Raw genomic sequence first — 16492 nt, 5'->3', positions numbered from 1 at the left:
AAGCAGAATTATATTCCATATCAATTAGCGATTATCTTGTAACTGTGTAGTATATAAACACAGACATAGGGTTTACACTATAAGTGTTATCACAATCGAGAAGATTATATATTGTAACCCTAGCAGCTCTCGTGATATTTATTCATCACTGAGAGAGAACAGTTCCATACTGTAACAGAGTTTATTATTTCAATAAAGTTTGTTTTCTGTTACTTGAGTTATTAAAGTTCGATTTGATTGTACTATACACTGTATTCACCCCCCTCTACAGTGTGTGTGTGACCTAACATACCCCCAAACTTGAATCAATGTTTGTCCTCAAGCATAAACAGACTCAAAAACAAGAAATAAAAATGCATGAATATAAACTATATGAATGCAACGATCCACATAAAATAACTTAACCAACCAACAAGCAACATCTCAACAAATGCAGTTATTTACACAACGGTCAATCAAATCCCATAAATCAACTTACAAGCCATAAACATGCGTGTGTGCAAATGCTTACAGATATACTATCACAACTAGATCATTAATCATGACTCACTACTCATCAAGGTAATCACAAGGTTATAAATTGAATAAAAGTTAAACTCAAAATTACTTATAACACTTCAAATTTTATATCGGAGTTTTACATGGATTCACACTTTTATTCACAACACATAAACAACAGAAATATGCTTATTTGATCGTGCAATGAGAGAGGTCCACAAAAGGCTTATAAAATAATAGCCATGTAGCGAGCGTTAGGTTAGTGGATCCCAGACTATAAAAGCCTTAGGTCACTAGGCACAAAGTCCCCTAAGAACTTAATAACTCGAGTATTAAAGAGCCCGCTCGTGATCAATTATGCATAAACATATTTTTTCTCTTTTTTTTCTTTTTTCTTTTCTTCTTTCTTTTCACAAATTTCTGAACGAGTGCGTTTCGCTCCATCTCGTTCAACCCTAGACTACTCATATAAAATGAGCCGGCTACCAGCCATTTGACACCTAGCCACAACAACTAGCAATGAAATCCAATTTCTCCAATTTTTAAAAATCCATGCTATTTTATCATGAAGAGAATATCCTAAATTCTAAATATAAACAAGCCATTAAACTTCGACAAACAAAAAAACCATGATCATGATCTAGCCTTCAAGCCACCTATGAGACTTAGTGAAATATAATTGTATCTAGCATGCAAATCAATTCGATAAGGCTTAACATCACTAAATACGACATCACTACACTAGCATCAATATCACAAATCAATCGGAAAAATTATCTCATGGATCATGTTATAATGCAAATGCATGAAACTATATGAACAACTATCATACAAAAATAAAAAAACTACAAAAATAATAAAAAAAACTACTACATGGAAAATATGCAACTATATGAAGTAAACTAACATGAATATGCAAACTATATGCAACTCACACATAACATATAATCCTTAACTACTACCCCCAAACTTAAAATATTCACTTTCCTCAATGAAGTAATAACAAGGATTCAGGCATACGTACTTAGAATCAGGATCATCACCCTCAAGGGGTGGAGTGTCAGGAGTGTCTGGAGGTGGATATACAGAATCCTCACTGAATACTGGCCACTGGATGTCAACTCCGGTGGCTCTGAATGCAGTCCCCAACGCCTGCGTAAGGTCTTGTGCAAAGCGACTATGGATGTCATGCATCGCATCCATCCTCCTCAAAAAGTGCCTATACTGTGCTGAACTCATCCCAGCACTGCCCTGTGCTTCCTCCTACTGCTGCTGCTGTGATCCCGAAGGACTGGCCTCTCCCAACTCAGCTTTTCAAGCTGCTCTACTCCCCTGCTTCGTGCCACCAACATATGCCTGAGGAGCTGGCCTTCCACCTGGCAGATGGTCATAAGAATATCCAATCCCCTTAGGATCGGGCTTCCCACCATACCACTCCGTCATATTCAACAACATCGAACTATTAAACGGGGCACTCGGGAGTTGCAGCTGCTCATGTGCGGGCCAATGAACTCCAACCTCCACACACAGCTTCGTCACAATGGACGCATAGGGTATAGAACCCATAGTACTCCCTCACAAGAACCTCAGAATACCTTGATGAATCACCATCCCAAGATCCACATAGTCTCCCTGGAGAATCCCCCACAACAGACGTGCACGCTCCACAGTAACATCATGCACGTGAGAAGATGGCATGATGTTAGCACAAATAAAAGAATTCCATGCACGTGCAAACCTGTTTATGCACGAGGCAGGAAACGTGGCATACTCATTCGTTCCCTTCTTGAACTTCCAATGAGTCTCGGGAACACATAGGGTAGCAACAATCAAATCCAAGTTAAACTCCTCCGAAGTCTTCTCATTCCAATTCTCCTATTCTGGCCTCCTCTCTGGCTGCTCAATTGTCCTACGAATTGCCTCAGCACTATACTCCACCGTCATCCCTCTAACCACCGTGAAACCGTTCTTCTCCACCTTAGTATTCATGTATAACTCATGCACCACACTCATGGTCACAACAACGGTTGTATCACAAAAAGCAACCCAGCCCATCTCCAAGATCATCTCCAACAACTTACCATCATTCCCTGATGGCTGAAAACCACGCTCCTTGGCTATAGGCTTCGAAAGCAGCCTTGCATACTCCGCCTCACAGTTTGCCGTATTCCCATAGTAGTGCTTTAACCTATGTCCATTCACTTTGAACACTTGGCCTGGATCATTCTCAAAAATCTCCACAACTCCATGCGGAAACACAGTTTTGATTATGAAAGGCCCCGACCACCTCGACTTCAATTTTCCAGGAAAAAGGAGATGAGAGTTGAACAAAAGAACTTGCTGCCCCAGCACAAATGATTTAAGCACCAGACCCCTATCGTGCCACCTCTTGACTTTCTTCTTATACATTTTGTTGTTTTCATACGCTTGAAGCCAAAATTCGTCGAGTTCATTTAATTGAAGCATTCTTTTCTTACCAGCTGTATCCAAATCAAGGTTCAACTTCTTCAAAGCCCAATATGCTTTATGTTTGAGCTCCACAGGCAAATTACACCCCTTACCATAAACCAACTAAAATGGTGACATTCCTAACAGAGTCTTGTATGTTGTTCTATACACCGAAACAGCTTCATCAAGCTTTAAAGACCAATCCTTCCTTGATGGACACACAACTTTCTCTAGAATACGCTTGATCTCTCTGTTCGACACCTCAACTTGACCATTAGTCTGAGGATGGTAGGTTGTAGCAATACGATGATTCACATTATATCTTTGCATCATAGCAGTGAATTTGTGATTGCAGAAATGCGATCCCTCATCACTGATTATGACTCTTGGAGTCCCAAATCATGTGAATATCTGCTTATGAAGAAAATTAAGCACTATCTTCGCATCAGTTGTCGGAAAAGCCTTAACTTCAACCCATTTCGACCAATAATCGATCGTCAACAAGATATACTGATTATTGCAAGATGAGACAAATGGCCCCATGAAGTCGATTCCCCAGAAATCAAAGACTTCAACCTCGAGAAGCATATTAAGAGGTATCTCATCCCTCTTGGATATATTACCCTCACGCTGGCATCGATCACACTTCAAAACAAAGTGATGCACATCCTTAAACAATGTAGGCTAAAAGAATCCCGCTTGAAGGAAATGAACTGCTGTCTTCTCTCCACCATAGTGGCCTCCATAAATAGTCGAATGACAGTCTCGCAAGATCCCCCCCTTTCGCTGTACGGAATGCATCTCCTGATGATTTGGTCAGCTCCTTGCCTAAACAGATATGGTTCATCCCACATGTGCCACTTCACCTCATGAAGAAACTTCTTCCTTTGTGCATACGACAAGTCTGGAGGCATGATATTACTCACAAGGTAGTTCATAATGTCTGCAAACCATGTATCTTCTTCTTGCACCCCAAACAGCTGCTCATCGGGAAAAGACTCATTTATCAATGTCTTATCTTGTGAAGTTGCACTTGGGTCTTCCAAATGAGAGAGATGATCAACGACTTAATTCTCAGTACATTTTCTGTCCCTGATCTCTAATTCAAATTCCTGAAGCAAAAGAACCCATCTAATCAATCTAGCCTTCGAGTCCTTCTTCGAGACGAGATATCGAATCGCAGCGTGATCAGTGAAAACTGTCACCTTCGTCCCAAGCAAATAAGATCGAAACTTCTCAAAACCGTAGACAATGGCCAAAAGTTCTTTCTCAATAGTAGTATAATTTAGTTGAGCACCATTGAGGGTCTTACTAGCATAGTAGAGCACATTAAATGTGTTGTTCTTTCTCTGCCCAAGAACTGCTCCAACTGCATAGTCAGTTGCATCGTAGATCATCTCAAAAGGTTCAGTCCAATAGGGTGCAATTATGGCATGTGCCGTGATCAAACTCCTCTTCAAGAACTCAAAAGAAGCTAGGCACTCGTCATTAAACTTGAACAGGACATCCTTTTCTAGAAGATTGCACAGGGTTTAGAAATTTTAGAGAAGTCCTTGATGAACCGCCTATAGAAACCCGCATGACCAAGAAAGCTGCGAACACTCTTAACAGAAATTGGTAGAGGAAGATTTTCAGTGACCCCCACCTTGGATTTGTCCACCTCAAGACCCTTACTAGAGACCTTGTGCCCAAGAATAATGCCCTGTCACACCATAAAGTAACATTTTCCCAGTTGAGAACCAGATTGGTCTCAACACACCTTTTAAGAATCGCGCCAAGATTCTGCAAGCACTCATCAAAAGAATCACCAAATACAGAGAAATCGTCCATAAACACCTCCAGATTCTGACCAATCATGTCAAAGAATATAGCCATTATGCATCTCTGAAATGTGGCAGGTGCTCCACACAAACCAAAAGAAACTCTTCTAAAGGTGAAAGTACCAAATGGACAAGTGAAGGTAGTATTTTCCTGATCCTATGGAGCGATGCAAATCTGATTATAGCCCGAATAGCCATCCAGAAGACATACTCATGCCCAGCCAATCTGTCAAGCATCTGATCAATAAAAGGCATAGGGAAGTGATCCTTTCTCGTGGCCTTGTTCAGCTTCCTGTAGTCCATGCAAACTCTCCACCCCGTTACTATTCGAGTAGGGATGAGCTCATTCTTCTCATTAGCTATAACGGTGATACCCCCTTTTTTCGGCACACACTCAACTGGACTCACCCAAGAACTATCAGAAATGGGATAAATGATCCCTGCATCTAGCCATTTGAGAATTTCCTTCTTCATAACTTCTTTCATGATTGGATTGAGCCTTCTCTGTTGCTCAACAATAGGCTTGCTACCTTTAGCAGAATTTTATGCATGCAATAAGAAGGGTTGATTCACTTAATATCTGTTATAGTCCATCCAATTGCCGAATTGAATTCTCTCAGAATTCTTAAGAGTTTTCCCTCATCACTACCTGAAAGGTCAGATGCAATAATCACAGGAAAAGTAGATGCATCACCTAAAAAAGCATACCTTAAGTGTTTAGGCAATGGTTTAAGCTCAGGTGTAGGGGCTTCCTCAATAGATGGCTTGAGGCGCTTTAGAGATTTGTTCAGTTCCTCTATTCCAAGAGATTCAAAAGGCATATCCATCTTTCACTTCCAGGGAGAAGCATTCAAATATTACAACAGCTCATCACCTTCGTCATCTTCACTATCTGAATTCCCTAATAAGGCCTTCTCTAAAGCGTCAGACCTTAGCAATTTATCAAGTTCTGAAGTAACCACATAATCGACCAACATTACCTTTAAGCACTCCTCATTTTCCGTAGGGAATTTCATGGCATTGAACACATTAAAAGTCACATCCTCATCCAGTACTCATATAGTAAGCTCACCCTTCTACACATCAATCAAGGTTCGGCCAGTAGCCAAGAATGGTCTTCCCAATATTATGGGAATCTTCTTATCCTCCTTGAAATCGAGAATTACAAAATTAGCAGGAAAGATGAGTTTATCCACCTTGATCAAGACATCCTCCACAATGCCTCGTGGATATGTAATCGAACGGTCGACCAACTGCAAGGTCATATAAGTAGGCTTTGGATCAGGTAAGTCTAAATTCTTGAAGATTAACAAGGGCATCAGATTGATGCTAGCTCCCAAGTCACATAAGCATTTGTCAAATGATACTTTTCCAATGGTTCAAGGAATAGTGAAGCTTCCAGGATCTTTGAGCTTCGGAGGCAACTTCTGTTACAGCACAACACTGCATTCCTTCGTAAGAGCAATGGTCTCTAGGTTATCCAGGTTCACCTTCCGAGAAATAATACCTTTCATAAACTTCGGATAACTAGGCATCTGTTTAAGAGCTTCAACAAAAGGTATGTTGATATAAAGTTTCTTGAACACCTCCAGAAACTTCTCAAACTGCTTATCCAGCTTTTTCTTCTGTAGCCTCTTAGAAATAAGGAGGTGGAGGATATATCTACTTCTCCCTTTTATTACCCTCAGGAGGAGTGTGTTCAACAGTAGTCTTCCTTTGTTCCAGTTCTGCTTCCTTCTACACTTCTTCATCAGCCACAGATTCTTCTTCCGAAACTTAAGATTTTTCGGGATTTGCAACCTTCCCAGACCTTAATGTAATTGCCTTTACCTGCTCTTTAGCTTCCCTCTTTCCTGGTACTTCAGTGTCACTAGGGAGTGTACCGGGTTGACGATTTAGCAAGGCATTGGCAATTTGTCCAATTTGATTTTCCAAGGTCTTGATAGAAATCTCTTGGCTCTTGCACATGAGCTTCAACCCCTCCAATTCAGATTTTTCATTAGACTATTGTAGCTGGAGTTGTTGTCTTGATGTATATTGCGGTTGCTAAAAACCAGGAGGGTTGTACTGCTTTGCTGGATACTGCTCATAAGGCTGTTGAACCGCATTCTGAGAATTTCTCCAACTGAAGTTAGGATGATTGCGGTTTTTAGGATAATAGGTGGCTGGCACAGGTTGCTGCGACCTCTGAAAGTTGCTCATGAACTGAGCTGATTCACTAGAAATAGCACACTGCTTCGTCTCATGGGCACCAGCACAAAGCTCGCCGACACCAGTGATTTGATTAACTCCATAATTATCCAAAGAATCCACCTTCATCGTCAAAGCTTTAAGCTGAGCAGCTATAGAAGTAGCTGCATCTAACTCTAAAATTCCTGCTACCTTGCCCTGAGATAGTCTCTGAGTAGGATGCTGGTATTTATTTGTAGCCATCAGTTCAATCAATTCATAAGCTTCATCGTAGCTTTTAGCCCACAAGGCTCCTCCTGATGCTGCATCAAGCATGGGTCTAGAAGTAGCACCCAAACCGTTATAGAAGCAGTTAATGATCATCCAGTCATGCATCCCATGGTGAGGACACTTTCTCAGCATCTCCTTGTAGCGATCCCAAGCCTCACATAAAGATTCTCCAGATTGTTGAGCAAATTGAGTAAGTGCGTTTCCGATTGCAACAGTCTTCGCCATATGAAATAATTTAGTTAAGAACTTTTGAGCAAGATCCTCCCATTTGGTGATAGACCCTGGTGGTAGAGAATGTAACCAACACTTCTCTTTATCCCGCAGAGAGAATGGGAAAAGCCTCAACTTAATTGCATCTTCAGAAACTCCATTGAACTTCAAAGTGTCGCAGATCTCGATGAAATCTCTGATGTGCATATTGGGGTCTTCTGTCGGAGAACCCCCAAACTGAACTGAATTCTGTATCATCTGAATCGTGCTCGACTAGATCTCAAAGGTATTAGTCGAGAAGGCTGGTCGAACAATGCTAGACTGAATATCATTTATCTTCGATTGAGAGTAATCCATCAAAGCCTTCGGATTCGCTTCTGGTTCTCCCATTGCAATAAGTGCTTCTTCTTCAACTTTCTCCTCGACAAGAACTTCCTCGAAAAATTCCTTAGCTACTACAACTTCTTCCTCAACTTGATCCAGTGTTCTCTTACGAGACCGAGAACATGTATGCATACACACTCGCTAGAGTACCTGAAACACGACAAGGAAATTAGTAAGTAACAATATCCAAGTCACTAAACTTTAAAGAACAATGATGACAAACACATAAACTAAAAATTAACCACGAGTCCCCGGCAGCGGCGCCAAAAACTTGAGGTTGTTTAACTATGCTTAACTAAGAGATTATATTAAAGGACATTAATTAAGAGAATTAAAAGAGTGTTGAATACTATATGACACAAACATGGGATTCTAACTTTCATTAAATACTTCATTCAATAGCATTTTCATTATTAACCTTATCATGCAATGGTGATGACATTGATCAGATAACACGAAACTGATAAACGCCAACTTTCGTTGCATGAATACCGTACTACCAGACATCCACGAAAGAGATAGAAGCTGAATAGACACCAATTATATTGAGACCCTATATGTCTATAGAGTTTGACAACATAACAGTTTAATGCACAAGTTATCTATCGTGATTATATAGGGCAAGTAAGATGGTTAAAGTTACCTACGAATCATGCATATCAAATACATGAACCTATGCTAGAATGGCAAGTTCTAAACCCCTAAATTCACTTTCACTTCATTAGAGATTAACATGCTATCTTATAAGTTCACGACGCTCATAAGACGAATAAGCACACCCAATACTAGGTTATCATACAATCACCACACACTAAGGCATCAAAACAAATTAACTAAACAAATCCATAAATAAATCCGTTAGAATCCCATGATAACGATTAGCCCATAATCGGACTCATCATCAATGTGGGTTTCGATGAAAGCATGGTATAATAAATGTAGTCTCTATACTGAATAAATAATAAAACCAAGTACGAAACAAGAGTATAGGTTCATAAGTAAAAAAAATAGCATCCAAAGTTACAACTTAAAACAAAGAATCATAAGAATAAACTAGATCTTCTTCGCCTTAGTTGAATTATGCTCTACGGTCTTCTTACGCCTTCTCCTTAAGCTCTGGTACGTCTTGTTATGAAAATGATCATAAGTTATGTTCATATAGCAGCCCATGCAGATTAGAAGTCTTCTGGATCAAAATCAGAGTAGAAACATGATTCTTTGAATTCAACCCGACGCGATGGCGCGCTACTACATTGCGGGCGCGCTGACTCTCTGGAGAAAATCCCAAATTCTTCTTTTCTTGCCGGTTTGAGTTGGCCTTTCCATGACCAATCTTCTTGACACCATCCTAACACTATATTAGCATCAAAATAATGCTAGATCACCTGAATTCCTGTTAAATGCCTGAAATGAAAAACACTACAAAAACACGTTAAAAACACCAACCACTTGAGTACAAAACACCAATTAAAGCTTTACGGAGCACTATAAGATGACATAAATGCCACTCATCAAACCCCCATGGGGATACACTGGGTCTAATCACTCCTTTTTCCAATAACTCTTGTAATTGCTTTGCTAACTCCTTCATTTCAACTGGCGTTATTCGGTACATGGCCTTGCATACTGGTTCCGTTCCAGGTGCTAAATCGACCGCAAACTCAATTTCCCTATCTGGAGGAAGTCCTGATAATTCATTTGGGAACACGTCTGGAAACTCATTTTCCACTGGAATATCTTTAAGTTTTGTTGGCTCCTGATTTCAATCTATTACATAAGCAATATAATGATCGCATCCTTTTCGCAGTAACTTCTTAGCTTGGATCATCATTAAGAACTTCTTTACTTTTTTTGACCTTTAAATGTCACCATTTTCTCATCCGGCGTCTTCAATATTACCTTCTTGTTACGGCAATCTATCTGAGCATCATGCCTAGATAGCCACTTCATTCATATAATGACATAAAATTCTCCTAAATTAAATGGTATCAAGTCAAAACAAAACTTATTTCCAGAAATCTCAATCTCACAGTCCATACACACTTGGTTTATAGATACATGCTCTTGATTTGCTAATTCTACAATCATAATATCATTTAACAATTCAACAGGACAATTCAACTTATCAACAAAATCTTAAGAAATAAATGATCGAGTTGCTCCCGAATCTACTAAAACTTTGGCATATAAAGAATTCACAGTAAGAGTACCTACCATAACATCCATGTCCTGAATAATATCCTTCACAAACCTATCATAAACTCTAGCTCTGGGAGGCTTATTCAGTACTGGAGTAGATCCCATAATTCTCAGCGCATTACCGACTGGGGCTGGTGTCTTAAAATCCCTTGCTATATGTCCTCGCTTTCTATACTTGAAACATGTAAACCCAATTATTGTAACCTTGCTTGCTTGATTCCTGGTAGGTTGATCCTTATTTGCTGGCTCTCTGGATGGTTAATTACGACACTCCCTTGAATATTTCCCCTTCTAGTTACATCTATAACATACCATATTTAACTTATTGCAAACGCCTACATGTTTCTTTTCGCATACCTGGCATTATGGTAAAGCTAGCCTCTGCTGATTGGGCTGATTCCAGTGGCTGGACGATTTCCGTGTCCTCCATCGCCTACATTTTACTTTATGAAATTAAAATTCTTTTATGGATGAAACTTACCTTTCTTCTGATTAAAATTTGGAAACTTCCCTGCTTGTGACTGTCATTCATTTCCCTCAAACTTCCTCTTCTTACTCTCCTTCTTCTTCTGTGACATTTCACTTTCTTTCTCCGTAATCATGGCCTTCTACACTACTCCTGTATACGTATCCAACTCAAATATAGCTACCTTCCCTCTGATCCTTGCCTTGAGACCTTGCTAAAATCTCTTAGCTTTCTTCCTATTAGTGTCTACATATGATGGTACAAACCTGGACAATTCTTCAAACTTACTGTCATAATCTGCTACTGACATATTCCCCTGCTTTAACTCCAGAAACTTCAATTCCATTTGTTCCTGAACAAACTAAGGAAAATACTTCTCTAAAAACAACTCTTTGAATCTATCCCCAATAATAACATCCGTACCTTCAAATGTCTTAACAGTTTCCCACCAGTAGGTGGCTTCATTCTTCAAATAGTAACTTGCAAACTCAGTTTTCTGTTCCTTTCTTACCTTGACTAAAGCAAATTACTTCTCAATATCCTTTAACCAAACTCTTGCTTCAATTGGATCTAAAGAACGTTTGAATTCCGGTGGATTAATCGCCTGAAAAGTCTTAAAGGTTACCTGAGGATTGGCATGTCTCTGTTGTTGTTGAGTTAGGTGACTGTTTATTGAGCTAAGATTTGAAGAATCTGGGCTACAGTTGGGTCTATGGGACCTGGATTTGCATTCTAGTTATTGTTGTCTTGGTTTTTGTTGTTAGTTTCCTCATTCTGGTTGGTAGAACGGGTATGTCTTCTGGGAGGCATTTTTCTCTAAAGAATCAAACATCTTATTTAGCCTTTAAATCAATTCCTTTTAATGAATTTTTTTTCTAAAACACAAATATCGCTTTTTGAAAAAAAAATAATTGTTGAACTAAGGAAATTGCATGCTCTTTTCTAAAATATAAACAATCAAGGGGAAAAGTGACATGCTATCACAAGGGTTTATAACTGGTATAGTAAGTAAAGTAAGATAAAACAAGTGCAGTAATGTAAATGACAATGCTGGAAAAGGAAAGGTATATATATATATGTCAAAGTTTGGTAATACAAGCGTGAAAATGGTTCAACAAAAACAAAAAGGGTATAACAGGCCTACACACTAGTCAGCAAGTCTAGTCTATATATATAAACCAAAATATGTTGATACACACTACACACTAATATACATATAACAACGGCCACAACATCTCTGTCGTCCAGCTTCATGCCAACTCTGGACCTCCGATCCCCTCAAGCTCCTCTAAAATCCATTTAGCCCACTCCACAAGAAAGTCAAGGGTGACATCCTCACTCATAACTCCATATAACCTGACGGCAGCTGCTCTCCGAAACACCTGAATCGTCTCTCTAAGCTCTATCTCACCTCTCCCGATATCTCTGGTACACATGATATGCGGTAACTCCTGGATCTGTCCTCGTAGGTGCCGCTGCTTCAAAAGACAAGCCTCAAACTGATGGTATGCAATAGGGCATTGAGTAAACTAAAAAGATGCACCCATAACTGAATGTCCGGTAGAGTAAGAACCAGCAGGTGGGGGTCCTCGAATAGGTGGTATCCTACCAAGGGGTGGAATAGCTTACAAAGGTGTAGCTGTTATAACAGGAGGTAATATGGCTAACACGGGTGGAATATCAGGGTTTGGATCGGGTGACGGTCATCGAACTAAAGGCTCGGAATGATCATATGGTATATGAATGATAGGATATGCCATCGCTGCTATCTTAAAATCACCATCGCTAGATAAGAATCTCGAATCACAGTATGAACCATGCCAAAACCTACTACCTACTATACAGTCGCGCTCAACCTCTCGACGTCCTATCTTTCTATTTCTTACTCATAATCCTAACCCTCTATCCAATCCCAATAATCTAAGCTTGTATCAGTGACTTATAATCTATAGCTCTGATACCAAACCTGTGATGCCCTCCAAACCCGGGTCAGAGGTTTGGGGTTCACAACACACACACAATATATAAACCTGTTTATGAAAATAATATATGCAATGACCCTACTTACCATAACAACGGATCGCAACAGGTTAAAGTATGCACACAAGCCATAACATTATTTATATTACAAATATACTGAATCCCAACTAGTTCAACTTACATCTGAAAATGAAACATTCTTACAAACTTTCAAACTAAATACTAAAACAAAATTCTTCAGCTAGCTTATTTTGTCTCAACCTGAAATCCTAGTTGGCACACTTGTCTGGGGATCCTCTCTACCAATAGTTTCCTTTTTAACTGGAGAAGAACATAAACAGATTCGTAAGAGTGAGCTAACTAGCTCAGCAAGTCATAGTGACAATACTGAGATTAAACAATGATCACATGAAATTTTATAAGTAATCAAGTTTCTTGTTAAGAAATGATTAGAATTGGAGATTCACTTCTATTTTAAAAACCAAGGTTAGGCTGCTGATCAGCCACGCACTAACCCCGAGCAAGGCACACAGCTCTGCTCTATAAACTGGATCTGAGGCACACATTTGCCTAATACGACCACAAATCTGTTCCACCTTTAGAAAACAATCTAATTATATAATAACTTTATAATAAATAATGTAATTTAATAAACAAAATCATAAATAACATTCGTCGCAAGGAATAGGGTGATTTGTAAACACTATAAAGGTATAACAAGGTATGTATAAAGATTGGCTTCCAGCCTGTATGAGAATCAGATAATAGAAGAACAAGGGTTTAATGGTTATAAGGATCAGTCTTTTGATGTATAAGGTATGAATGTTTGTATGTTAAACAAATCCATTTTGGTAATCAGTGTATGGTATGTATGTATTTGTGGAGTAATATCATATATCTATGGTTCATATCTGGGAATTCAACAATCGATGGTTTACAAAGAATAAGGCTTATGGCTTAAAATCAATAAGTAGAATCAGGGTTTAGGGTTTACTTTAAAGCACTTGCAATATAAAGCAGAACTATTTGGAATACTAAGCAACATATTTTAAATAAGGTTCAAAACACTTTCTTTATCTCAATCCGCTTTCACTTCACTTGCGCTCGTCTATCGACACTTACTCACTGACTACTTGCTTTCATTTTCTAATCCTCGCTTCCTCTTTTAGACATTAAAAGAATCTATCAATACTTATTATCATCTTATTCTATTCGTTACAAGCTTCTATCTACCCTTCGTTTCACCCAAATCCGATATACAAAATGAAAGTTATGATAAAAAACGGTCAAACAATATGCACATAAGCTTATTACACATCAATCAGATCACATATAAAACATAGCACGTAAGATATTCGATAAAAATAACTTCTTAAAGAAGATTCGGTGTTAAAATGATTTTCCAGGTATTTAATACGAATTTTTGAACATTTATCGAAATTAAAACGGATCAAAGAATCATTTTATAAATAAATAACGGGGTTCGAATACCCGAATCTGACGTTAAAATCATTTGATAATAATTATCGAGCCTTGAAAGTAATTTAAATTAATATTTTAAAGCTCGAAACTATTTTTCAGAATTTTTAAGTAAAAAAACAATTAAATATAATTAAACAATCAATTAAACTTAATTAATAACTAATTAAATCAATTAATCAATTAATATTTAAATTAATTGACCAATTAAATAATTAATTATTAACTAAAATTAATTAACTAAATAATTCATATTTATTTTTGAATTAAAATAATTTTCAGAATTAAAAATAATGATTTTTGGAATTTTGAAATATTAAAAATCATTTCTCTGAAATTAAATATATAGAAATATGATTTTTGAAAGTTTTTAAAACATAAATACTATTTTTTAAAAGTTTTTAAAACTAAAATCTCATTTTTATAAATCCGGAAACTTCAGGGACCGAAATGCAAGTTTTTGCAAAATACAGGGGTTGAAACAATAATTTCACCCCACCTCATTCTTCCTCTTCCGTCGCCGGCCGGAACTCCATGGACGCCGCCATGGAGATTTTCCGGTCGCCTGAAACCAACCCAGAACTGCATGAAATTAACAGGACCTGTCCATTTTGATACCAACAACACATCTGCAACATCCGTTTCAAAAAATGGTACAGATTTTGACCGGAAAATCCGGTCAAAGCTTCGCCGCCGGTGAGCTTCGAAAATTATGGCGAGCCTGGATTACTTATCCTCTGTTCATCACACCTATACCAATCGATTGCTTGTTAAACGATCAAGTTAATGGTACTAAGCAATTGCATCAATAACCCTTAGAACAGAAACTCCCAAATATTAATTAGGATCATTCAGAGCTATATAAACCCTAATTCTTGAATCAGTGAATCTGACACAAATTTCTCTACGTTATTGAACCACAAATTCAACATATGATACACCAAAATGATCAGAATCAAATTCTCTACAACATGCAAGCATCAAATCACACAAACAATATCAAAATTAAAAATTCATAATTAAACCAGAATTAATTTGAAATTAATTAAAAATATAGAAAAAAACCTATTGATTCTGCACTGAAACAGTTTGTAGAATCTGATAGTACTCTTCACAAGCTTCGATTCGGTTACTCACATGTTCGATTTCGAGTTCGATAACGCCTTCGTTTTTTGGGTTTGATCATGAAGAACACTATGAATATCAAGGTTTTTATCTGTAAATTATATAATTTTAATGTTTGTCTATGATTATCTGTACAAAATAAAATACTGTAAGGGCTATTTTTATTTATGGAATATTGGTACCCCGTTGAATCATATCGGATATAAAAATAGAATACTTAATCGCTAAGTATTGATAAAACTGATCCAATTCGGTATCGGTTTTAGGATAATTATCAAAACCAGGCTTTTTGTAAATACAGTCTTGGTCTCAGCGCTTTGGGTACACAAATTACAAGAAGATAATATAATAGTTTAATCAAAATATCTCGTTTCTTGAAAATACGGGTTTCATCGATTTACCGAAACAAATATTGTGTCGTAAAATTTACGCTGGGAACCGCACGGGTAAAACCGTACTCCGGATTGAAAAAGTCAAAACATGGAAAATGCTCGGAATAATCAAATTAGGTTAGAACGGAGTTTTCTCGATACTTCGGGGTTTTAAAAACGTAAAAATGGTTAAAGTTGGACGATTCCCGTTTATACAAAATAATTTATAATTACTCAGAAAATACTTTATTAAATCCATAAATCCTTTATAAAATCATATAACAACATATAAATTAATAAAAAAAATATCAAAATTATCTATACTTTATTTTAGACATATAAAAATTAAAATTCTCAAATATTTCCACATATAAACATCTAAACACAGACACCAATTACCAGATAAGTCACCAAAATTCATATAATAATCAAATAATATTTATTTATTGATAAAAATAATTACACATTATATCCCAGATATTACATACAACAATATGAGCACTTCCATTTTGAAGATGGTGAGTCCCTGAATGATACTTTCAGTAGATTTCAGTTGCTGTTAAATGGACTAAAGTTGTATGGAAGAGTTTACCAAACCAAGGATTTCAACCTAAAATTCTTAAGGACTTTACCAAAGGAATGGAAGCCAATGAGAGTCTCTCTCAGAAATTCACAATTGTACAATAATTTTACTCTTGAGAGATTGTATGGAATTTTGAAGACCTATGAGCTTAAAATGGAACAAGATGAGCTGATAGAGAAATGAAGGAAGAAAGGTGGGTCTGTGTCATTGGTAGCTGAGCAAGAAAGAGTGGTGTAAATTAAGGTTGATGTTGTTAAAACTGCACAAAACATTAATGTTTGTGAAGGCAAGTCTGATATGAGCAAGGGAAAAGGGTTGATGGCTGAAGATGAAGACTGTCCCAACCAAGATGACATGGATGAAGTTGATGAGCATCTAGCCTTTCTGTCTAGAAGGTCTGCAAAGCTCAAATTCAAGAAAAATTATGGAGTTGTGAATCCCAACAGAAACATGGTTGACAAAACCAAAT

The 16492-nt window shown here is 37.6% G+C and overlaps 1 non-coding gene across 1 annotated transcript; it reads left to right on the top strand.

Annotated features, from left to right (window-relative positions):
- The first annotated feature begins 7329 nt into the window (after nt 1–7329).
- Nucleotides 7330–7436, top strand: LOC141675383 (small nucleolar RNA R71). Its single transcript, XR_012556039.1, has one exon. It is a non-coding gene; the product is annotated as a small nucleolar RNA R71 (small nucleolar RNA).
- The last annotated feature ends 9056 nt before the right edge of the window (nt 7437–16492 follow it).

The sequence above is a fragment of the Apium graveolens genome, chromosome 7, assembly GCF_009905375.1.
Source record: "Apium graveolens cultivar Ventura chromosome 7, ASM990537v1, whole genome shotgun sequence".
Taxonomy (NCBI): Eukaryota; Viridiplantae; Streptophyta; class Magnoliopsida; order Apiales; family Apiaceae; genus Apium; species Apium graveolens.
The sequence above is the reverse complement of the archived record's forward strand: the minus strand, read 5'-3'. Positions and strand labels throughout refer to the sequence as shown.